The sequence below is a fragment of the Moschus berezovskii genome, chromosome 9 (assembly GCF_049115385.1).
Source record: "Moschus berezovskii isolate FMDL1 chromosome 9, NW_MosBer_1.0, whole genome shotgun sequence".
In the NCBI taxonomy this organism is placed as follows: Eukaryota; Metazoa; Chordata; class Mammalia; order Artiodactyla; family Moschidae; genus Moschus; species Moschus berezovskii.
This window is the reverse complement of record NC_142468.1, coordinates 29,398,052-29,423,647: the sequence shown is the minus strand read 5'-3', so window position 1 is coordinate 29,423,647 and position 25,596 is coordinate 29,398,052. Positions and strand designations below refer to the sequence as shown.

Genomic DNA, 25,596 nt, shown 5'->3' with positions numbered 1-25,596 from the left:
TTTACTTAAAAATTTCTCTAAATAGTGACAATTTCAATTCTATTATTTTGTAGTATCCATTAGTTTAGGATGCTTTCATTTAGCCAATACCCAACACATTCTTACTTGCATTTAGAAATATATCATTTATTTGAGTTTATAAAAATGAATCCACATAGGGTAATGATACTTAATAATGACTATGTCTATTACCTCTAAATGCCTCGTAAGTTTTGTAGACAAAAGTATCATTAACAAGTTTTGAAAATCTGATTAAACATAATATTGGTAGATTGGGGAGGTTCCAAATTTAGTTAAGAAAAAACTCATTATGGTACATTTAACAAAATTTTAGAAAGCTAATTAAGGAAGCGTTAAAGTAGGAGTGGTTAATGTTTTCTTTTCCCCAGGAATAGAGTATTTTGGTAAACAGATTTTTCCCCAGCCCGTTTATCTAGTGAAAGTGTCATTACAATGTATGAAATAAAATTTTATCCCTCATTATTTAGGGTACCCCCATCAGATTTTGTTTATTTTTTAATTCTGTAGTTTTAGAAATACATCAGCTGTAAATGTACAGGTAGGTCGTACTCCAAACGGACAACCAACAAGGACCTGCTGCATAACACATGGAACTCTGCTCAGTGTTATATGGCAGCTTGAATGGAAGGGGAATTCAGGGGAGAATGGTACATGTATTTCTATGGCTGAGTCCTTTCACTGTTTGCCTGAAACTATCACAAGATTATTTACAATATTGTTGTTGTTCAGTTGCTAAGTCTTGTCCATCTCTTGGCAACCCCATGAATTGCAGCACAGCAGGCTTCCCTGTCCTTCACTATCTCCCTGAGTTTGCTCAAACTCATGTTCATTGAGTCAGTGATGCCATCCAACCATCTCATCCTCTGTTATCCCCTTCTCCTCTTGCCTTTAATCTTTCCCAGCATTAGGGTCTTTTCCAATGAGTGGGCTCTTCACATTAAGTGGCCAAAGTATTGGAGCTTCAGCTTCAGCATCAGTCCTTCCAGTGAATATTCAGGCTTGATTTCCTTTAGGATTGACTTGTTTGATCTCCTTGCTGTCCAAGGGACTCTCAAGTGGCTTCTCCAGCACCAAAATTCAAAGCTGTTTTAAATAACCCTCAAAATCCTTACCCCTCACTCTGGAATAGAAACTGTCAATTTTTTGACTGTCAACACAGTCATCTTCCAGAAAACAACAAAAACTTTACTCTCAAGGGTAAACTTGACTGAACATCGTACCTGCAGACCATAGTTTTCTTAGTTTGTCTTGTATCTTTTGTGGCTATGACAGGTGCAGTGTCTTTTTTTTTTTTTAAAGTGACCTCATATTTGCATAGAAGGAAATGGCAACCCACTCCAGTACTCTTGCTTGGAAAATCCCATGGACAGAGAAGCCTGGTAGACTACAGTCCACGGGATCGCAAAGAGTCGGACACGACTGAGCGACTTCACTTCACTTCACTTCATATTTGCATATGCCTGTCTATTGTCCTGGATTAGATGGGTAATTTTTGAGTGCTGTTCTAAATCGCTTCAGTTGCGTTTGACTCTTTGTGACCCTCTGCACTATAGCCTGCCAGGTTCCTCTGTCCATGAAATTCTTCAGTCGAGAATACTGGAATGGGTTGCCATTCCATTCTCCAGAGGATCTTCCCAACCCAGGGATCTAACCTATATCTCTTATGTCTCCTGCATTGGCAGCCTGGTTCTTTACCTCTAGTGCCACCTGAGAAGCCCTGAAAGTGAAAAGTGAAAGTTGCTCAGTCATGTCTGACTCTTTGTGATCCCATGGACTATACAGTCCATGGAATTCTCTAGGCCAGAACACTGGAGTGGATAGCCTTTCCCTTCTTCAGGGGATCTTCCCAATCCAGGTAGCAAACCCAGGTCTCCTGCATTGCAGGCAGATACTTTACCAGTTGAGACAAAAGGGAAGCCCTGTGGAGGGTCAAATCTTACCCCTAGGGTGTTGTTAGGGTCAGATTCCAACCTTCAGGTTATTTGACATGTTGCTGGAAATGGTCGCCCCCTTAACTTCAACCTGCATCATGATCACTTTTAGTATATGTTCTAGAACTCAGGGTGAAGTAGTTCCGAGGACACCATAGCTCAATGGTTTAGCATCTTATTTTTGACAATACACATTGTTTCTATTTGTGCTTGTATATTGCTTTGATTTGTACTTTGTCTGAATTGTTTGGTCAGAATTATAGGATTCTGTTCATCTCTTTATTGTATTACTATAGCTCTTAACAACACTGAATCCATTGAATTAAGGGGGTAAAAAACAAAGATAAAAAAGTAGGGTAAGTTGAGCTATTTCAAATCCTGAAAGATGATGCTGTGAAAGTGCTACAATCAATATGCCAGAAAATTTAACTCAGCAGTGGCCACAGTACTGGAAAAGGTCAGTTTTCATTCCAGTCCCTGAGAAAGGCAATGCCAAAGAATGCTCAAACTACCACACAATTGCACTCAAACATTCAGAAAACAAAGATCATGGCATCTGGTCCCATCACTTCATGGGAAATAAATGGAAAAACAGTGGAAACAGTGTCAAACTTTATTTTTTGGGCTCCAAAATCACTGTGGATGCTGATTGCAGCCATGAAATTAAAAGACGCTTACTCCTTGGAAGGAAAGTTATGACCAACCTAGACAGTATATTAAAAAGCAGAGACATTACTTTGCCAACCAAGGTCCGTCTAGTCAAGGCTATGGTTTTTCCTGTGGTCATGTATGGATGTGAGAGTTGGACTGTGAAGAAAGCTGATCGCCGAAGAATTGATGCTTTTGAACTGTGGTGCTGGAGAAGACTCTTGAGAGTCCCTTGTACTGCAAGGAGATCCAACCAGTCCATTCTAAAGGAGATCAGTCCTGGGTGTTCATTGGAAGGACTGATGCTAAAGCTGAAACTGCAATACTTTGGCCACTTCATGCGACGAGTTGACTCACTGGAAAAGACTCTGATGCTGGGAAAGGTTGGGGGTGGGAGGAGAAGGGGACGACGGAGAATGAGATGGCTGGATGGCATCACCGACTCTGTGGACATGAGTTTGAGTGAACTCCGGGAGTTGGTGATGGACAGGAAGGCCTGGCGTGCTGTGATTCACGGGGTCGCAGAGAGTCGGACGTGACTGAGTGACTGAACTGAACTGAACATGCTAGTAAAATAATGCTCAAAATTCTCCAAGCCAGGCTTTAGCAATACATGAACCATGAACTTCCAGATGTTCAAGCTGGTTTTAGAAAAGGCAGACGAACCAGCGATCAAATTGCCAACATCCGCTGAATCATCAAAAAAGCAAGAGAGTTCCAGAAAAACGTCTATTTCTGCTTCATTGACTATGCCAAAGCCTTTGACTGTGTGGATCACAATAAACTGTGGAACATTCTGAAAGAGATGGGAATACCAGACCACCTGACCTGCCTCTTGAGAAGCCTATATGTAGGTCAGGAAGCAACAGTTGGAACTGGACATGGAACAACAGACTGGTTCCAAATAGGAAAAGGAGTACGTCAAGGCTGCCTATTGTCACCTTGCTTATTTAACTTATATGCAGAGTACATCACAAGGAACGCTGGGCTGGAAGAAGCACAAGCTGGAATCAAGATTGCTTGGAGAAATATCAATAACCTCAGATATGCAGATGATATCACCCTTATGGCAGAAAGTGAAGAGGAACTAAATAGCCTCTTGATGAAAGTGAAAAAGGAGAGTGAAAAAGTTGGCTTGAAGCTCAACATTCAGAAGACTAAGATCATGGCATCCAGTCCCATCACTTTATGGCAAATTGATGGGGAAACAGTGTAAACAGTGGCAGACTTTATTTTTTTGGGCTCCAAAGTCACTGCGGATGCTGATTGTAGCCATGAAATAAAAATACACCTACTCCTTGGAAGGAAAGTTATGACCAACCTAGATAGCATATTAAAAAGCAGAGACATTACTTTGCCAACAAAGGTCTGTCTAGTCAAGGCTATGGTTTTTCCAGTGGTCATGTATGGATTTGAGAGTTGGACTGTGAAGAGAGCTGAGCACGGAAGAATTGATGCTTTTGAACTGTGGTGCTGGAGAAGACTCTTGTGAGTCCCTTGGACTGCAAGGAGATCCAACCAGTCCATCCTAAAGGAGATTAGTCCTGGGTATTCATTGGAAGGACTGATGCTGTAGCTGAAACTCCAATACTTTGGCCACCTCATGTGAAGAGTTGACTCATTGGAAAAGACCCTGATGTTGGGAGGGATTGGGGTCAGGAGGAGAAGGGGACGACAGAGGATGAGATGGTTGGATGGCATCACCGACTCAATGCTCAATGGACATGAGTTTGGGTAGACTCCAGGAGTTGGTGATGGACAGGGAGGCCTGGTGTGCTGTGATTCATGGGGTTGCAAGGAGTCGGACACAACTGAGTGACTGAACTGACTGAACTGAACTGAACCTCCCAGGATCATGTCTGGAGAATGGCTAGTATAATGACTCCCTCAGAGTCAGGAGGGAAAGCAAGCTGGACCGAGGTACCCATTCTATTTCCTGTTTGCTCAGTAGCTGGTGATTGGAAGACATTGTGCAACAGAGTTAAAAAAAAAAAAAAAAGAAGAAGAAGAGTAGAATGTAGAATACAGGAAGAAATTAATGAGGGAAAATGTTTTAAATTTTATTAAACAAGTAGATATTCAGTTACAAGTTTAGCAAAAAGAAATTGATACAGATTAATAGAAGCTAATTTTGATGAACAGTGGTTATTTTCCACCCCTGCTTACCAATGAGTTCTGTTCCAAGGGTGTCTTCAGAAGCTACTTGGAACGTGAAAGGCTGTTTCCTGTTAAGAGTTGGGGCTGTCGTCCAGAACACATAAGCCCATTTAATCTGTGTATATCAGAAATACAAGATAAAGAGTTGAATAAATGTTAGTGAAATATATAACAACCATTGGACATATCTGTGTTAAAAACCTACTGTGTGCCTGATTATGGTGACAGGTACTTTTCTGTGCTTGATGCTTTGGGGGTTCCAATTCTTCCCACTATAGTTGGATGTGGCTAATTAATTACTGCTTTCATTTAATAAATATTTATCGAGCAGCTGCTGTGGGCCTGACACTGCACTAGCTTGGCTGTGAGGATGCAAAGAGAGGGATTCTGCCCCCACTTTTAAAGAGCTGCCTCTCTAGAGGTGACATGTACAAGTACATGGAGAATGTTAAACTGTTTTGGTAAGGTTTCGACTGGGAGTAAGCACTGATGGGAGGAGGAGCAAGAATAAGGGAAAGAAACCTAAGCTCAGGCTTGTGTTTTGGAAAGGGGAGGGGGGGACAGATCCTGAAGAAGTTTAAGCATTTTGAAGAATGATGTTAGAATTAAGAGTTTGGGATTGACATACCCACTACTATATATAAAATGAGCTTCCCCAGCGGCTCAGCAGTAGAGAATTCACTTGTAATGCAAGAGACGTGGAGACGTGGGTGCAATCCTTGGATCAGGAAGATCCCTTGGAGGAGGAAATGGCAACCCACTCCAGAAATCTTGCCTGAAAAATCCCATGGACAGAAGAGACTGTCAGGCTATAGTCCATTGGGTAGCAAAAGAGTCAGACAGGACTGAGCAATTAAACAAGAACAACAATATATAAACTAGATAACCAACAAGGACCTACAGGAAATTATACTCAGTATTTTGTAATAATCTATAAGGGAAAAGAATCTGAAAAGGAATATGTATAGATATATGGGCTCCCTAGGTGGCTCAGATGGTAAAGAATCTGCCTGCAATGCAGGACACCAGGGTTCAATCCCTGGGTCAGGAAGATCCCCTGGAGAAGGACATGGCATCCCATTCCAGTATTCTTGCCTGGAGAATGCCATGGACAGAGGAGCCTGATGGGCTACAGTCCATGGGGCCACAAAGAGTCAGACACGACTGAATGACTAACACTTTCACTTTCATATATATACACAAATATATATTCAGTCACATATATGTATGACTGGATCATTTTGCTGTACATGTGAAGCTAACACAACATTGTAAATCAGCTTTACTCCAATAAAAAGTTGTGAATGGGAGCTGAGGGAGCAGAGGTCATTCTGGGCACAGAAACACGAAGATGGGAATAAAGGAAAAAGGAAGCAGCACATAGGTTGGGAGTAGGTGGGTGCAGGATGGGCTTGGTGGGGGTTGTAGCGAGACCTATGCTGGAGGCTGGTGTTGAATGCATGAGTGAAGAGCTTGGGAGAGAATGGAGGAGCTGCTTTTGCTGGTTGCCGTTCTGGACTTGGCAGTTGAAGCTGTGGGTGGTCTGAGATTAGCAGGTCCAGTGTGTGGACTGAGCCAAGTGCTCAAGGCAGAACCCTTCAGAGCACTGGCGCCAAGAGATGAGCAGGAAGGATGCAGGGAAGCATGAGGCTGCCTTGCTGTGGAAGATCAGGGGAATAACCTCCTCCGTGGTATCACATTTCATGTGTGGATCAATAGGTAGGACTCAAAAGCAGCAACCTCGGAGTGCATCATCAATGGACAAGTCATTGCATTTCTTTAACACCTTTGCCTTTGAGCTGCAAGAGCAGGTCTCAGGTGCCCTGCGAACCCTGGTTTCCACATTAAGTGATTTTCAGCAGCATGGGCTTTTGACCCCTTCAGCTTAATTGTGGCAGGAACCCTGTTCACAAGGTCCTTTTACTTTTCTCATGTTTCAGTTCAGTTCAGTCGCTCAATCCTGTCCGACTCTTTGTGACCCCATGGACCGCAGCATGCCAGGCTTCCCTGTTCATCACCAACTCCAGGAGCTTGTTTAAACTCATGTCCATCAAGTCAGTGATGCCATCCAACCATCTCATCCTCTGTCATCCCCTTTTCCTTCTGCCTTCAATCTTAGCATCAGGGTCTTTTCCAAAGAGTCAGTTCTTTGCATCAGGTGGCCAAAGTATTGGAGTTTCAGCTTTAGCATCAGTCCTTCCAATGAATATTCAGGACTGATTTCCTTTAGGATGGACTGGTTTGATCTTCTTGCAGTCCAGGAGTCTTCTCCAACACCACAGTTCTGGTTCATTTCTGGGTTTTGGCAGACAAGCCCTTCTCATGTTTACCTTGTATGTTTATAATTTCTTCAGGTACTCTGTGCTATCTCCAACCCCTAGAGTTATGTTTTATTCTAAAAATGGATTTCTTTAATATCTTAAAATATTTTAGAATATTTGAGATTCCTGTATCTAAAAAAATATTTCTCAATAAATCTTGTGGGGAAAATTTTTGCATAGCTTTTTAAACACCAACATATGATTTGGGATGTCTCTTCTAGAAATCAGACACATAAAATTAACTTTTATCTTAGATTGATATATGCAGTATTTATCCTTGATACAAGTGTACAAACCCTTATTTGGAATCTCCAAATCTAAGACATTGAAAACCAGAATTTTTTCAAAATATCAGGGATGACTTGGACTGAGACGAGGTTATTTAGAACTTTTACTTATTTCTCTTAGAGTAAATATTTGCATGTTTTAATTATTAATGCATCTTATTACAAGATGTTGCCCCAGACCCTACTGGGGTGTTAACTAGATTATGATATGTGCACTGTTTTTTCCTTTTTAAAAATCCAAAGAACCTGAATTCTGAAATCTTAAGTGCCAGGTGTTCCAGCTGCATGCTTTGCAGTCTTTGAAGTTACTGACCCATCTAGGCTATTTCTGCTTTCTGAGATGAGCCCACTTTTTCTGCCTGCTTTCTGGCCCTCTGAAGGCTTTTGCTATCATAGAAGAGAGTTAATGGGATTATAATTGCCAGGTGAGGGCTGGGTCTATTTTTGTTTGTAAACTGTGTCTGACATCAGGTCCTGGGACTGGCATCTCATGCTGTTTATTGAGCAGATGGACTTTTTTTCTAAAGCATGTTTTTAATTAATTAATTTATTTGTGACTGCACTGGGTCTTTGTTGCTGTACCTGGGATTTCTCTAGTTGCAGCAAGTGGGGGCTAATCTCTGGTTTCAGTGCATGGGCTTCTCATTGTGGTGACTTCTCTTGTTACAGAGTGTAGACTCTAGAGTGTTCAAGCTTCAGTAATTGCGGTGCATGGGCTTAGTTGCCCTGTGGCATGTGGGATCTTTGCAGACCAGAGATCGAACTCATGTTCCCTGAATTGGCAGGTGGATTCTTTAACCACGGGACCACCAGGGAAGTCCTAGCAGATGGACTTTTAAATAAGTGAATTCCTTTTCATTATCTTTCCTTTTCCTCTCCTGATTCCAGGCTTTGCTGTAGCTCTGCTCTGCAGTCTCTAAACAGAATGAAAGCTGTCTTTATAGGGCACAAGTTTGAATAGTAGCTTCATCCCGTAGGCAGTTCTGATCAGTGGATTTTGCTGTTTGAAGTGCATTTACAGATTCTGAGCCTCATCAAGAAAGAGGGCCATGAACAGTTAGTATCCTTGGCTTCGGATATAGGAGGGAAAAGTTGTCTTGGGACACGTACCTAAATTTTGACAATCCCAGCTACTGTGGATGAGCAGAAACTCTTTGGGTCCCACTATGATCGTGTTTGTCCTTTGTCATTTGAGGCCCAGCCTTTCTTTTTGCGTGGTTCCCTGGCACCTGGGAAATGAAACACCTATTATTTGTATATTGCTTTTATTTACCAAGTAGAATAATGTAATAGAAGGAGTATGGACTTTGGAGTCAGACAGAGCCTACACATTACTTGATTTCTGTGAATCCCAGGAACTTCCTCTGTTGAGTGAGCATACAATGGCTACCTCTGAGGATATTCGGTTCAGTTCAGTTCAGTCGCTCAGTCGTGTCCGACTCAGGCCTCCCTGTCCATCACCAACGCCCGGAGTTCACTCAAACTCATGTCCACAGAGTCGGTGATGCCATCGTCCCCGTCTCCTCCTACCCCCAATCGCTCCCAGCATCAGAGTCTTTTCCAGTGAGTCAACTCGTTGCATGAGGTGGCCAAAGTATTGGAGTTTCAGCTTTAGCATAAGTCCTTCCAATGAACACCCAGGATTGATCTCCTCTATAATGGACTGGTTGGATCTCCTTGCAGTCCAAGGGACTCTCAAGAGTCTTCTCCAGCACTACAGTTCAAAAGCATCAATTCTTCGGCGATCAGCTTTCTTCACAGTCCAACTCTCACATCCATACATGGCCACGGGAAAAACCATAGCCTTGACTAGATGGACCTTTGTTGGCAAAGTAATGTCTCTGCTTCTTAATATGCTATCTAGGCTGGTCATAACTTTCCTTCCAAGGAGTAAGCGTCTTTTAATTTCATGGCTGCAATCAGCATCCGCAGTGATTTTAGAGCCCCCAAAAATAAAGTCTGACACTGTTTCGACTGTTTCCCCATCTATTTCCCATGAAGTGATGGGACCAGATGCCATGATCTTCGTTTTCTGAATGTTAAGCTTCAAGCCAACCTTTTCACTCTCCTCTTTCACTTTCATCAATAGGCCTTTGAGTTCCTCTTCACTTTCTGCCATAAGGGTAGTGTCATCTGCATATCTGAGGTTATTGATATTTCTCCCAGCAATCTTGATTCCAGCTTGTGCTTCTTCCAGCCCAGCGTTCCTCATGATGTACTCTGCATGTAAGTTAAATAAGCAGGGTGACAATATACAACCTTGACGTACTCCTTTTCCTATTTGGAACCAGTCTGTTGTTCCATGTCCAGTTCTAACTGTTGCTTCCTGACCTGCATACAGGTTTCTCAAGAGGCAGGTCAAATGGTCTGGGATTCCCATCTCTTTCAGAATTTTCCACAGTTTATTGTGATCCACACAGTCAAAGGCCTTGGCATAGTCAATGAAGCAGAAATAGATGTTTTTCTGGAACTCTCTTGCTTTCTGCATGATCCAGCGGATGTTGGCAATTTGATCTCTGGTGCCTCTGCCTTTTCTAAAACCTGCTTGAACGTCTGAGGATATTACTCAGTTTTAAATGGGATATTATATATAATATAATGAGTACATTGTTCAGTTCAGTCTCTCAATCGTCTCTGACTCTTTGCGACCCTGTGGACTGCAGCATGTCAGGCCTTCCTGTCCATCGCCAACTCCTGGAGTTTACCCAAACACATGTCCATTTAGTTGGTGATGCCATCCAACCATCTCATCGTCTGTCGTCCCCTTCTCCTCTCACCTTCAATCTTTCCCAGCATCAGGGTCTTTTCAAATGAGTCAGCTCTTCACACCAGGTGGCCAAAGTATTGGAGTTTCAGCTTCAGTATCAGTCCTTCCAATGAACATTGAGGACTGATTTCCTTTAGGATGGACTGGTTGGATCTCCTTACAGTCCAAGGGACTCTCAAGAGTCTTCTCCAGTACTACAGTTCTAAAGCATCAATTCTTTGGCACTCAGCTTTCTTTCTAGTCCGACTCTCACATCCATACATGACCCCTGGAAAAACCATAGCCTTGACTAGACAGACCTTTGTTGACAAAGTGATGTCTCTGCTTTTTCATATGCTGTCTAGGTTGGTCATAGCTTTTCTTCCAAGGAGTAAGCATCTTTTTATTTCATGGCTGCAGTCACCATCTGCAGTGATTTTGGAGCCCCCCAAAATAAAGTCTGCCACTGTTTCCATGGTTTCTCTATCTGTTTGCCATGAAGTGATGGGACTGGATGCCATGATCTTAGTTTTCCAAATGTTGAGCTTTAAGCCAACTTTTTCACTCTCTCTTTCACTTTCATCAAGAGGCTCTTTAATTCTTCTTCATTTTCTGCCATAAGGGTGGGGTCATCTGTATATCTGAGGTTACTGATATTTCTCCCGGCAATCTTGATTCCAGCTTGTGCTTCATCCAGCCCAGCGTTTTCATGATGTACTCTGTATATAAGTTAAATAGGTACAGTGACAATATACAGCCTTGATGTACTCCTTTTCCTATTTGGAACCAGTCTGTTTTCCATGTCCAGTTCTAACTTTTGCTTCCTGACCTGCTTACAGATTTCTCAAGAGGCAGATCAGGTGGTCTGGTATTCCCATCTCTTCCAGAATTTTCCACAGTTTATTGTGATCCACACAGTCAAAGGCTTTGGCATAGTCAGTGAAGCAGAAATAGATGTTTTTCTGGAACTCTCTTGCTTTTTTCATTATCCAGCAGATGTTGGCAATTTGATCTCTGGTTCCTCTGCCTTTTCTAAAACCAGTTTGAACATCTGGAAGTTCACAGTTCACTTATTGTTGAAGCCTGGCTTGGAGAATTTTGAGCATTACTTTGCTAGGGTGTGAGATGAGTACAGTTGTGCAGTAATTTGAGCATTCTTTGCCATTGCCTTTCTTAGGGATTGGAATGAAAACTGACCTTTTCCAGTCCTGTGGCCACTGCTGAGTTTTCCAAATTTTCTGGCATATTGAGTGTAGCTCTTTCACAGCATCATCTTTTAGGATTTGAAATAGCTCAACTGGAATTCCATCACCTCCACTAGTTTGTTCATAGTGATGCTTCCTAAGGCCCCCTTGACTTCACATTCCAGGAATGTGAAGTCACATTGTGGCTCTAGGTGAGTGATCACACCATTGTGATTATCCGGGTCATGAAGATCTTTTTTGTACAGTTCTTCTGGGTATTTTTGCCACCTCTTCTTAATATTTTCTGCTTCTGTAGGTCCATACCATTTCTATCCTTTATTGAGCCCAACTTTGCATGAAATGTTCTCTTGGTATCTCTAATTTTCTGGAGGAGATCTCTTGTCTTCCCCATTCTGTTGTTTTCCTCTATTTCTTTGCACAGATCACTGAGGAAGGCTTTCTTCTCTCTCCTTTCTATTCTTTGGAACTCTGCATTCAAATGTGTATATCTTTCCTTTTCTCCTTTGCTTTTGTTGTTTAGTAAATTTTGCTTCGAGAGTCCTTTGCCTACAAATGATTGCTCTTGTCCCTCACCAAAACCTTAAAAAAGTGGAAGGCAGGGATCATTATTTTCATATGAAGAACTGAAACCTCAGAAAAGTCAAGTAACAAAGGACAAGTCACACAGCTAACATGTGGCAGGATCAAGGCTAAAACCTGTGTCTTTTGATTCTAAATTCTTTGGCTTTTCACTTCCTGTCTTCATAAGTGAAAGAAAATATTTCTGAGCATAAAGGAAATTTTGGATGGAACTGAGTTCAATTCAGCCAGTGCTTTCAGTATGCTGACAGAGTCAAGGGCACTGAGCTCCATCTCGGGGCTGTAAAGGCCTGTAGAGGACTCTGCTTCCAGATAATCGTGGTATTTAAGGGACAAAGCATGGGGCAGCTTTGTCAGTATGAAATAAATGCTGTGGAGTCAGAGAGTATTTGTGGTATTTGGGGCCCAGTATTATTATAGTATCATAAAGTTGCTTTAAACTGTGTTTGTGCTCAGATGCTCAGTGGTTTCTGACTCTTAAAGTATCACAAATTTCTTTTAAACTGAGAGAACCCTAACAGGTTAGCTTACTCACATTAGCTGTGCTGTAAATGTGTTTGGGTTCAGTGGATACATCAGCTGTGTGGGAGGAATCAAAGATATAATTCAGTTGGGGAAATAAGGCATAAGTGAATAAAATGTTAATAAAGATTTTAAAATAGCTAGTCAAGCTTGAAGACATATCGCAAAGCAGTACATACTTATTTGCTTAATGAATTATGTAGACAGCATTTCTTGCAGAAATTCAGAGAAGAGAGCAATATAAAGTTCCTTGGCCAAGATTTTATAATTCTGTGTTATCAGGGAAAAATGTAGAATAGAGATCTCTTCACTCTCACCTGTAATACTCTTTGCACTTGACTACACCAGTCTGAATCCTTTTGGGTGTAAGTGACAGAAATTTAATCAAAAGGGGCTTAAGTGTGCATGCTCATGTGCATGCATGCCCGTGTGTGTGTGCGCGCACACACACACATACGCACATACACACTAGAGTTTTTTAGTTCACAGAAGTGAAAAGCCCAGTGAATTGTGCTTCCATATGGAAATGATTGGCTCCACTTCACAGAGGGTCTTAGTATCAGGAATCCAAAATTCTTGATTCTACTATTTTTTGTGCTGGTTTCTTTCTCAGGCAGACTGTCTCCTAGGTGATGGCAGATACAGGCCTATATCCTACTACCTTAACCTCAGCTGCAGGAGTGTGTGTGTGTTTAGTCGCTCAGTTGTGTTCAATGCTTTGTGACCCCATGGACTGCAGCCCACCAGGCTCCTCTGTCCATGGAATTTTTCAGGCAAGAATACTGGATTGGGTTGCCATCTCCTACTCCAGGGAATCTTCCTGACCCAGGGGTCGAACCTACCACTGTGGCACCTGGGAAGCTTTTTCAATATTTCCAGTAGAGTTCTAGGGCTTCTCTGGTGGCTCAGATGGTAAAGAATCTGCATGCAATGCAGGAGACCTAGGTTGGATCTCTGGGTTGGGAAGATTCCTTGGAGAAGGGAATGGCTACCCACTCCAGTATTCTTGCCTAGATAATTCCATGGATAGAGGAACTGGGCAGGCTGCAATGCATGGGGTCACAAAGAGTTGAATATGATTGAGTGACTAATGCACACACACAGCAAAGTTCTGAGGTTGGCTCTCATTGCTAGTGTCTGAGTTATTGCCTACTCAAACCTCATCGAGGCATGTTTTCATAAAAGAAAACCACATGTCTTTCCTGAGAGAGAAAGATTCTGAAATGTCAAAATTAACGTCTGTATATTGTAACGCATATGTAAAACTTGGGACACTTAAAAAAATTAAAAAGAACCTAAGTCTTTGTGTATTTACCCACTTAGTAATATCAGGGGCTCTTCATTTCTTTGTGTAGATGCAGATTTATGTCTAGTATCATTTTTCTTCTGTTTGAAGGACTTTTTAGCTTTTTTTTGGTTTTGTTTTGCCACTCAGATTCTTTCTGAAGTCTTTATTTTGCCTTTTATTTTGAAAGATATGTTCTCTAGGTCTAGAATACTGTCAGCTTTTTCTTCCAGCACTTTAAAAATATTTTTTCACTGTGAGATTTCACAATGAGAAGTCTCCTAACATTCTTGTCTATATTTCTCTGTTCATAGTGTCTTTTTTCCCCTCTATTAAAAAAAAAATCAGTAGACTACTTTCCCAGAGCAGTTTTAGGTTTACAGAAAAATTGAGTAAAAAGTGTGAAAAGTTCCCAAATAGTCTCTTCCAGCCTTGTTTCTCCTATTCTTTATCTTAGATTGGTGTGGTACTTTTGTTATAATTGATGAAGCAGTATTGATACATTATTGTTAACTAGTTCATAGTCTATATTAAAACTGTGTTGTTTTGTTTCTGACCATCTCCAACTGGTTTTTAGCAATTTGGCTATGATTTGCCTTAGTGTAGTTTCACCATATTTCTTGGATTTAGGATGTTTTCTACTTCTTGAATTGGTGGGTTTATAACTTGCATCAAATATGGAGAAGTTTGGCCATGATTTCTTTACATATTTTTCCTGCTCCCCTCTCTCCTTCAGGGTCATCAATTATATGTATTTTATGCTACTGTGCCACTGCTACTGATACTCTGTTCATCTTTGCCCAGTGATTATATTTCTCAGTGTTTCATTTTGAATTGCTTTTACTGTTTTCAAGCTCACTACTCTTTTCTTCTTCATTGTCCAATTCTGTGATTAATCCCAATCAGTATTAGTTTTTTCATTTTAGTGTAGTTTTCAGCTTCAAAATTTTCATTTGACTCTCTACTTATTGTGTTCATAATTTCTTCTAACTTCTTGAATACATGGAGTACAGGGATAGTCACTGTTTTAATGTCCTTGTCTACAAATTATCTATGTTTTTTATTATCTGTGTCATTTCTTATTCCATTTCAATTGATTGACTTTCCCCCTCATTACACACAATATTTTTCTGCTTCTTGGCGTGCCTAGAAAGTTTTGATTGAATGTCATACATCATAAATTTTATCTTGTTGCATGTTGGATATAGAAATATTCTTGAGCATTGCTCTGAGTTGTGATTAAACAATTTGAAAACCGCTTGATCCTTTTAGGTCTTTGTTTAAAGCCTTTTTAGGTAGGACCTAGATAATGTTTTATCTAGATTTAATTGTTCTTCCCCACTGAGCCAAAACCCTTCTGAGTGGTTTACTCAATGCCACATCAGTTATAAGATTTTCAACTCTAGTTAGTTGGACCAGAGCACTATTCTTGACTCTGTGTGAGTTCAAGGGACTGTTACCTGACCAATTTGAGTGGTTCTTTCCATGGTTTGCTCACTTACCAATTTTCAGCTGAAAACTCAAGTATGGCAGATCTCTAGAGTTCTCTCTCTTTTTAGCTCTCCTCTTTAATACTGCTTTGTGAGCTTTCATAGTGTGGCCTCTTAGCTTTATCACCTCAAATCAGGGAGACCACCAACCTTACCTGAGTTCCCCTTTCCTAGACAGTGACTTCAAAATGTTCTCCGGGTAATCAGCTTGGACTATCGTAGGAGTTACTTGCTTATATCTCATCTCTTAGGAATTGCTATTTCTGGTTGCCTTTGTTTAGAATCTTTCGAGCCATGGGTTATGTCCAGGTTTTTAGTTGTTTCCTGTGAAAATGCAGACTTTGTTTTTCTGTCTTGATCAGAGGCAGAGATCCCCTTAATGAACTCTTAATTTAAAATTGACTTCAATTTTTTTTTAACTTAGTTTGATGTTTTGGAATTTTATTTCTTGTTTTCCAAGTTTTACACAGTCTCTGAAAGTGAAAGTGTTAGTCTCTCAGTTGTGTCCGACTCTTTGCGACCCCATGGACTATATATAGCCCACCAGACTCCTCTGTCCATAGAATTTTTTAGGCAAGAATACTGAAGTGGGTTGCCATTCCCTTCTCCAGGAGATATTTCTGACCCAGGGATGGAACCTGTATCTCCTGCGTTGCAGGAGAATTCTTCACCATCTGAGCAACCTGGTATAGTCTCTAAGGAATGTTAAAGTTTATCTTTGAGTGTGATGAATGGTAGATTATCTATTTCAGGTTGAGAAGGTTTCTTTTTATTCCTAGTTACTGAAGAGTTTTTTTTTTTTTAATCTCAAAAGCTCCTGAAAGTGTTGAAATTTATTTAATGATTTTATACATCTATTGAGATGATTATATTAGCGTGATTATTTATACTTTAGAAAATTTTTGAGTATTTAGACTTCTCTTAATTTTTATTTTCAGTGTATTTTTAAAATACATTTAAATTTTGTTTGCTGCTCTTTAGGATGTTTATAACTAGGATCATCAGAGATTGAGTTACTGTATAAATTACCTTCTTTGATTTCATAAATGATATGGGTTTTCCCTTCTAGAATAGCTTATATGAAAGAGCCAGTTACCTTCCTTTGAAGGCTAGAAAAAGTCATGTAAATTCATCTGGATGTGATATGTCCCGTTTGAATTGTTTTTCTACATTTTTTTTTTTTTTTTTAGTGGTTATTGGTCTACATGTTTTCTATTTTTTCTTTTTTAAAAAATTTAAATCTCTTTTTTTCTTTTGTGATTTTTAAATGCCCACGGTGTCTATAGTTATATTTGTCTGAATCAACCTTGTAAATGGTTTATCTTTAAAAGATAGTTTTTATAACATCTTCTGTATTTTTTAGTGTTTTCTTTGTATTTGTATTTTTTAAATATTTGCTTTCCTCTTTTCTATTTCTTCTGTGTAGTTTGGTTTAATCTATTGATCAATAATACCTTGCATTGACATTTCTATCATATTAATTTTTTCATCTTTTTCTTGACTCATAATATATACTCTAAATTAATCCATAAATTTTCTTTAAGTACCACTTTAACTATATTCCACAAGTGTATGATATGTGATGTGCTCATTATTTTTTAGTTATTAATATTTTATCATTCCAATTAGGGTTTCTTTTTTTGACCCATCAATTATTTAAAATTGTGGTTTCTGGTTTCCAGAAGCATTTTTATAATTTAAAAAAGTCTTGTTTTATTTCTAACTGCATTGAAATTAAAATGTGGTCTAACTGTATTTTTGAAGCTTCTTTTGTGGCCTGATACATGGCTGATTTTTATAACTCTTCCACATATGCTTGCAATGACTGTATATTCTTAGATTGTTTTGCATTTCACCTCATGCTAGTTTAATGCCTCTTATGTATTATCTTCTGTGTGTTTGTGGGTGAGCTCATCTTCAGAAGGCATTGTTTTTGAATGTGGTGATTGATATAATCCCCTGTACCTTTGCTTATGGAAGTGTTCCTTAGAACAATTTTGTACTTGCCTCTGTTAGTACAAAATCTCCTGGATTTGCCTATTAATTTTTTGCTTTCAGATGTCTGCCCTGCGTTGATATTATACTTCTGTAAGAGGTAAAGACTTGATATTTTTATTTCTCACAGGATAATTTATTTTCCATTCACAGCTCCAAACAAATAGCAAGCTTTCTTCCCACTTCTCTAAGTACAAACTGTTAGATGGAATTTTACTTGTCCCCTTTTCCAAGAAAGGGCAGCATTTTTAGAGAGTAATAGTCTTTTTTTTTTTTTTTGCTTCCTTAGTCACTTTTTTTTTTAAAATTTATTTATTTCAATTGGAAGCTAATTACAGCATTGTAGTGGTTTTGCCATACATTGACATGAATCAGCCATGGGTGTACATGAAGAGTAGTAGTCTTATGCTGAGGTGCTGAATCCAGCCTTGCATGATCCCAAGGCTATTCATATCTGAGATATCAGTCTATGACCTGCAAACAAGTTGGGCTACCCCTCTGGGCTAATACCAGGTGTCTTTCAAATTTTATCGGCATTTCTGTGAGTTTGTAGTATGGGGGGTTCTGTATGGCCTCAGGCTTCTGAATAGCAAGAACATAAAGCTGGTCTAATTTTTAAGGATGAGTAAACTGAGGTTTATTGATGACCCAAGATTATTCAACTGGAAATTGTCAGAGCTAGGATTAAAACCTGTGCATGATCTGCTTCTTGTTGGCATTCTTCCTCCCTTTGGCTTTTATATGGTATTTGTGATAGATAATTTTATTTATCAACTTGACTGGGCCATGAGATAACAAGATTGTTAGTCAAATATTCTGAGTGTGTCTGGGCAGATGTTTGTGATGAGGTTAACATTTGAATGACTAGGAACAAAGCTAGTGGAGATGATGGAATTCCAGCTGAGCTATTTCAAATCCTAAAAGATGATGCTGTGAAAGTGCTACACTCAATATGTCAGCAAATTTGGAAAACTCAGCAGTGGCCACAGTACTGGAAAATGTCAGTTTTCATCCCAATCCCAAAGAAAGGCAATACCAAAGAATGTTCAAACTACTGCACAATTGCACTCATCTCACAAGCTAGCAAAGTAATGCTCAAAATTCTCCAAGCTAGGCTTCAACAGTACATGAACTGAGAACTTCCAGATGTTCACTCTGGGTTTAGAAAAGACAGAGGAAACACAGAGATCAAATTGCCAACATCCGTTGGGTCATAGAAAAAGCAAGAGAGCTCCAGAAAAATATCTACCTCTGCTTTATTTACTATGCCTAAAATTTGACTATGTGGAACACAAAAAACTATGGAAAATTCTTCAAGAGATGGAAATACCAGACCACCTTACCTGCCTTCTGACAAACCTGTATGTGAGATAAGAAGCAACAGTTAGAATTGGACATGGAACAACACTCTGGTTCCAAATTGGGAAAGGAGCACCATTAAGGCTGTATATTATCATCTTGATTATTTAACTTATATGCTGAGTATATCATGTGAAATGCTGGGCTTGATGAAGTACAAGCTGGAATCAAGATTGCCAGGAAAAATATCAATAACTTCAGATATGCAGATGACACTACATTTATGGCAGAAAGTGAAGAGGAACTAAACAGCCTCTTGATGAAAGTGAAATAGGAGAATGAAAAAGCTGGCTTAAAACTCAACATTGAAAACAACTAAGATCATGGCACCAGTCCCATCACTTCATGGCAAATAGATGGGGAAACAATGGAAACAGTGACAGACTTTATTTTCTTTGGCTCCAAAATCACTGCAGATGGTGACTGCAGCCATGAAATTAAAAGATGCTTGCTCCTTGGAAGAAAAGCTATGAAAAACGTAGATAACATTTAAAAAAGCAGAGACATTATTTTACTGGCAAAGGTCCATCTAGTCAAGGCTATGGTATTTCCAGTAGTCATGTATGGATGTGAGAGTTGGATTCTAAAGAAAGCTGAGCACCAAAGAATTGATGCTTTTGAACTATGGTGTTGGAGAAGACTCTTGAGAGTCCCTTGAACTGCAATGAGATCAAACGAGTCCATCCTAAAGGAAATCAGTCCTGAATATTCATTGGATGGACTCATGCTGAAGCTGAAGCTCTAATACTTTCACCTCTGATGTGAAGAACTGACTCTTTAGAAAAGACTCTGATGCTGGAAAAGATTGAAGGCAGGAGGAGAAGGGGACGACAGAGGATGAGACAGTTGGATGGTATCACTGACTCGATGGACATGAGTTTGGGCAAGCTTCAGGAGTTGGTGCCAGACAGGGAAGCCTGTTGTGCTGTAGTTCATGAGATCACAAAGCGTTGGACACAACTGAGCAACTGAACTGAACTAACATTTGAACTGGTCAACAGAATAAAGCAGATTGCCCTCCCTAATGTGGGTGTGCCTTACCTAATCAACTGAAAACCTGAGCAAGGGGGAACTCTGCTTGCTTGACTCCTTGAGCTGGAACATTGATCTTCTCCTCCCCTCAGACTGGAACTTATACCATTGGCTCTCCTGGTTCTCTCAGTCAGGATGGAATGACTCACTGGCTCTCCCAGGTCTCCAGCTTGCCAACTGCAGTTTTTTTTTACTTTTCTGCTTCCATAATTATGGGAGCCAGTTGTGTGTGTGTGTGTGTGTATTTTTCTACTGTTGGTTCTGTTACTCTGGAGAACGCCAACTAATATGCTATTATACTGATTTTAAGTTTATGTGTTTATTAATTACTGAAGCATTTGTTTTATTTCTAATTGTATGTTAGACACTAAGAGGACAGACTAGAGAAGAATGAGTTAAGACTGCAAATTCTTTGAAGATGTTAGAGACGTCACAGCTATAGAAACCCATTTAGAAAATGTAAGTAAGAAAAGTAATAGAAGGTGAACTGTTCGTGGCAGTTAAGCATATAGAGAAACAAGGGACAATGTACCCAGGGCAGCATTTCTCATTCAGTGGTTCTAGGCTTGTTCAGTTGGTTCAATGTCTGAAAATTGAGGTGTTTTTTTGTGGCACCCTATGTAATTTTAATGCATTTATTTTCATCGTTTTATCAGTAGAAACTATAGCTAGACTGTGTAAGCCATGTAATAGTCATAGCCATGAGTATGCATGTTCATGACAAAGCATGTTAAAGAAAGAGGCGTGATTTGTTGTTGTTATTTAGTCACTAAGTCATGTCTGACTCTTGAGATCTCATGGACTGTAGCCTGCCAGGCTCCTCTGTCCATGGTATTTCCCAGGCAAGAATACTGGAGTGGGTTGTTATTTCCTTTTGCAGGGGATCTTCCAGACCCAGGGACCGATCCCATGTCTCCTGCATTGGCAGGCAGATTCTTTACCACTGAGCCACTAGGGAAGCCCTAGAGGCGTGATAAATGCTGTCCGTATTTCTTAGTTCGTATTCATTTCTGTTATTACCTATTTGTGCTTGTCAGCATATGTGTGATAACAGGCACCCAAAGCATATGGGTACCCAAAGCTGTATGGGAAAAAATGGAACATTTAGAAAATATTCCATAATTTTTCTGAAAATGGAGAAGCATTATTTATTATCTAATTTTCAGGGAGATTATTGGGGGGGCTATTATTATGATATGTGCATACCACCACTGAATATCGGATGTGCAAATTGTGTGACTTTTGGAATATAGCTTTTCTGCTTTTATTTTTCCTGAAAAAGCTGTTACTTAGCTAAGTGAATATGTTCAGTCTATATTTTTTTCAGTTATGATATATTTGGGTATATTTACTGTGAATTTGGTGCTGAAGACACTTTGAAATTTCCTTATAGAAATTATCACTGTAGCTTGACTGGGCTACAGTTGAGTTTTATCTCAAGATAAAACAACTTTGGAAATTGCCTTAAGGATTATTTGCTGCATGGAATGGGAAGATGAGTGAATAAATGGAACAATTGTTAAAGAAATCTAGAAACTCAACACCTGCAAAGTACACGATCTGTTCAGTATCTTTCTCAGCCTTGCTAATATATCCCAAGCCCTTCATTTTAGTATCCATGGCAATGAGATTTTTTTTGTCTTCCTAATCAGAACGTTTGTAAATTAAAGTGTTGATTCATATTTGCTTATAAGGATTCATTCGAGTGATAGAGAACTATTGGGGGCTGGGGAAAAGAAAGCAAGAACAAACATTCTGGTTTCATGTTTTCTCTGCATGTGCAGAAATTTAATTATCAGGTCACTTCATTCTCAGCAGAGTAAATTACAGTCCTGGTCATTAATTTGTATGTAAATGCCACCATTGTAGGAAGACAACACAATGCTTGAGTCCTATCAAGAGATGCCCTTGTAGGAGGCATACACATTATCAGAGCTTAAAAGAGTCGGGCAAGTAAATGGTTTGTCACTTGCTCTTGTTCAGGTTAGCCCTCTTGAAACAATCAAACAGCTTAGAGTAATTGTCAAAGCCAAGTGTTCAGAAAACATTTTTATTTGAGAGAGTCCAAAATAGTGAGAGATGAGGACCCAATGAATACAAACATAGGTCTTGCTCAGAATACTACCTGGAGAGAGGGCTTTTTGTGATCTCCGTAGTCAGACGTGGTCTTCCCCAGTGGCTCAGCTGGTAAAGAATCTGCCTGCAGTGCAGGAGATCTGGGTTTGATCTCTGGGTTGGGAAGATACTCTGGAGAAGGGAACAGCTACCCACTCCAGTATTCTGGTCTGGAAAATTCCGTGAACTGTATCAAAGAGTCAGACACGACTGAGTGACTTTCACTTTCAATGCCTAATCACTAATCACTCTCACTCTCAATGCTTTCATGTTGCTTCATTTCTTATCCTGGGTTAGTGGCCTGGAAGGGAAGAGAAATAAGCTTCAACGAGGCTATAGTATCTCTGGATAGAGGACCATTCACATAGCTAGCTTTACACATTAACTAGCTTTACACATATCTGTCCAGAGATGCCAGGAAAACTGGGGGCTTATTTGGCAAACACTTGGCTCATTGGAATAAACAGAGTGAGCTGAATGTGGCAGCAGGGGAATCCAGGCTGTGTCAGCATCATCTGTCTTAAGGGCTCTTTAGGTTTGACTTGAGTTAGTGGCTCCTGACTGTTGCAAATAGGGTCCAGTAACTGGGGACACAGAGGAGTCAGACAAGAGCTAAATCTTGGCCTACGTCTCGAGGTTTATCTAGTAACTCGAATATAAACCAGAAAGCCAGGAGAGTTTCCCACATGGACACAGAGGGGATCAGAGAGACATTCCATTTGGTGTGGTCCTCAGACTTCTCTCCTTGGGCTAGAGCAGAAGGACAAGTTCTAGATTTCATTGGTTTTGAGTTTTCTCAACTGCACAGAAATGGCTGTAAATATTTGAGTCGATAAGGGGAGGACAGAACTTCAGGACCTTGCATTCGGGGAGAGACAGAAGGCTGCCATGGGAACCAGCTTTACTTTGATTCACATTTTAAAAACTTTCAGTTCAGTTCAGTCGCTCAGTCGTGTCCAACTCTCCGCAACCCCATGAATCACAGCACACCAGGCCGCCCTGTCCATCACCAACTCCCGGAGTTCACTCAAACTCATGTCCACAGAGTCGGTGATGCCATGCAGCCATCTCATTCTCTGTCGTCCCCTTCTCCTCCTGCCCCCAACCTTTCCCAGCATCAGAGTCTTTTCCAGTGAGTCAACTCGTCGCATGAGGTGGCCAAAGTATTGGAGTTTCAGCTTTAGCATCAGTCCTTCCAATGAACACCCAGGATTGATCTCCTTTAGAATGGACTGGTTGGATCTCCTTGCAGTCCAAGGGACTCTCAAGAGTCTTCTCCAGCACCACAGTTCAAAAGCATCAATTCTTTGGCGATCAGCTTTCTTCACAGTCCAACTCTCACATCCATACGTGACCACGGGAAAAACCATAGCCTTGACTAGATGGACCTTTGTTGGCAAAGTAATGTCTCTGCTTTTTAATGTACTATCAAGGTTGGTCATAACTTTCCTTCCAAGGATTAAGTGTCTTTTAATTTCCTGGCTTCAATCAGCATCTGCAGTGATTTTGGAGCCCCCCAAAATAAAGTCTGACACTGTTTCCACTGTTTCCCCATCTATTTCCCATGAAGTGATGGGACCAGATGCCATGATCTTTGTTTTCTGAGTGTTGAGCTTCAAACCAACCTTTTCACTCTCCTCTTTCACTTTCATCAAGAGGCTTTTGAGTTCCTCTTCACTTTCTGCCATAAGGGTAGTGTCATCTGCGTATCTGAGGTTATTGATATTTCTTCCGGCAGTCTTGATTCCAGCTTGTGCTTCTTCCAGCCCAGTGTTCCTCATGATATACTCTGCATATAAGTTAAATAAGCATAAGGTGACAATTTACAGCCTTGATGTACTCCTTTTCCTATTTGGAACCAGTCTGTTGTTCTATGTACACTTTACCAAGGTGCAATTGATAAACCACACACGTACACAGTGTACAATTTGTCGATTTTGACATCCTGTGAAACCATCACAAGAAGCAAGAAAACGAACATTTGTATCACTCTAATAGTATCCTCATTCTCCTTCATAATCCATTGTTCTCTGTAACTTCACCCTTGCCACCCTCTAGGCAACCACTGATCTATTTTCCGACATAGTATCCTAGTTTAAATTTTCTAGAATAGTATATAAATAGATTATATTATTTGTACTCTTTTGACTTTTTTCCCACTACTCTCAGCTTAATGTTTTTGAGATTCATCCATATTGTTGGAGGTATAAATAGTTCAGTCCTCTTGATTGCTTTCTAGTATTCCATTGTATTGATTTGCCATAATTTGTTTATCCATTTACCTGTTGCTGAACATATGGGTTGCTTCTAGATTTTGGCTCAGTTAGTTCAGTTCAGTTGCTCAATTGTGTCTGACTCTTTGTGATCCCATGGACTACAACATGACAGGCTTCCCTTCCAGCACCAGCTCCTGAAGCTTGCTCAAACTCATATCCATTGAGTCGGTGTTGCCATCCAACCATCTCATCCTCTGTCATTCCCTTCTCCTCTTGTCTTCAATCTTTCCCAGCATCATGGTCTTTTCTAAAGAGTCAGTTCTTCGTATCAGGTGGTCAAAGTATTGGAGCTTCAGCATCAGTCCATCCAATGAATATTCAGGACTGATTTCCTTTAGGATTGACTGGTTGGATCTCCTTGCAGTTCAAGGGACTCTGAAGAGTCTTCTCCAACACCACAGTTCAAAACCTTCAATTCTTCTGTGCTCAGCCTTCTTTATGGTCTAACTCTCAAGTCCATACATGACTACTGGAAATATCATAGCTTTGACTAGGCGGACCTTTGTCAGTAAAGTAATATCTCTGCTTTTGAATACGCTGTCTAGGTTTGTCATAGCTTTTCTTCCAAGGAGCAAGCATCTTTTAATTTCATGGCTGCAGTCACCATCTGCAGTGATTTTGGAGCCCAAGAAAATAAAGTCTGTCACTGTTTCCATTGTTTCCCCATCTATTTGCCATGAAGTGATGGGGCTGGTGCCATGATCTTAGTTGTTTTCAATGTTGAGTTTTAAGCCAGCTTTTTCACTCTCCTCTTTCACTTTCATCAAGAGGCTGTTTAGTTCCTCTTTACTTTCTGCCTTAAGTGTAGTGTCATCTGCAAATCTGAGGTTACTGATATTTCTCCTGGCAATATTGATTCCAGCTTGTGCTTCATCCAGCCTGACATTTTACATACTCTGCATATAAGTTAAATAAGCAGGGTGACAATATACAGCCATGTATTTGTTTCCCAATTTTGAACCAGATTGTTGTTCCATGTCTGATCCTAACTGTTGCCTCTTGATCTGCATACAGGTTTGTCAGGAGGCAGGTAAGGTGGTCTGGTAATTCCATCTCTTAAAGAATTGTCCAGTTTGTTGTGCTCCACATAGTCAAAGGCTTTAGCATAGTCAATAAAGCAGAAGTAGATGTTTTTCTGGAATTCTCTTGCTTTTTCTATGATCCAACAGATGTTGGCAATTTGATCTCTGTGTTTTCTCTGCCTTTTCTAAACCCAGCTTGAACATCTGGAAGTTCTTGGTTCATGTGTTGAAGCCTAGCTTGGAGAAGTTTGAGTCTTACTTTGCTAGTGTGTGAGATGAGTGCAGTTGTGCAATAGTTTGAACATTCTTTGCATTGCCTTTCTTTGAGATTGCCTAGTGGCTCAGTTGGTAAAGAATCTGCCTACAATGCAGGAGACTTGGGTTCTATTCCTATGTCGGGAAGATCCTCTGGAGAATGGAATGGCAATACACTCCAATATTTTTGCCTGGAAAACTCCTTGGACACAGGAGCCTGGTGGGTACTGTTCATGGGGTTTCATAGAGTCAGGCACAACTGAGTGACTGACAGTTTCACTTTCACTCATATCCATACATAACTACTGGAAAAACCATAGCTTTGAATATATGGACTTATATATCTTAGG

At 40.2% G+C, this 25,596-nt stretch overlaps 1 protein-coding gene across 1 annotated transcript in view; it reads left to right on the top strand.

Moving 5' to 3' along the window:
- The window catches only part of SYT16 (synaptotagmin 16), a 162,098-nt gene that overhangs the window by 89,335 nt on the left and 47,167 nt on the right, over positions 1 to 25,596 (top strand). The gene's annotated exons all lie outside the window — the stretch shown is intronic.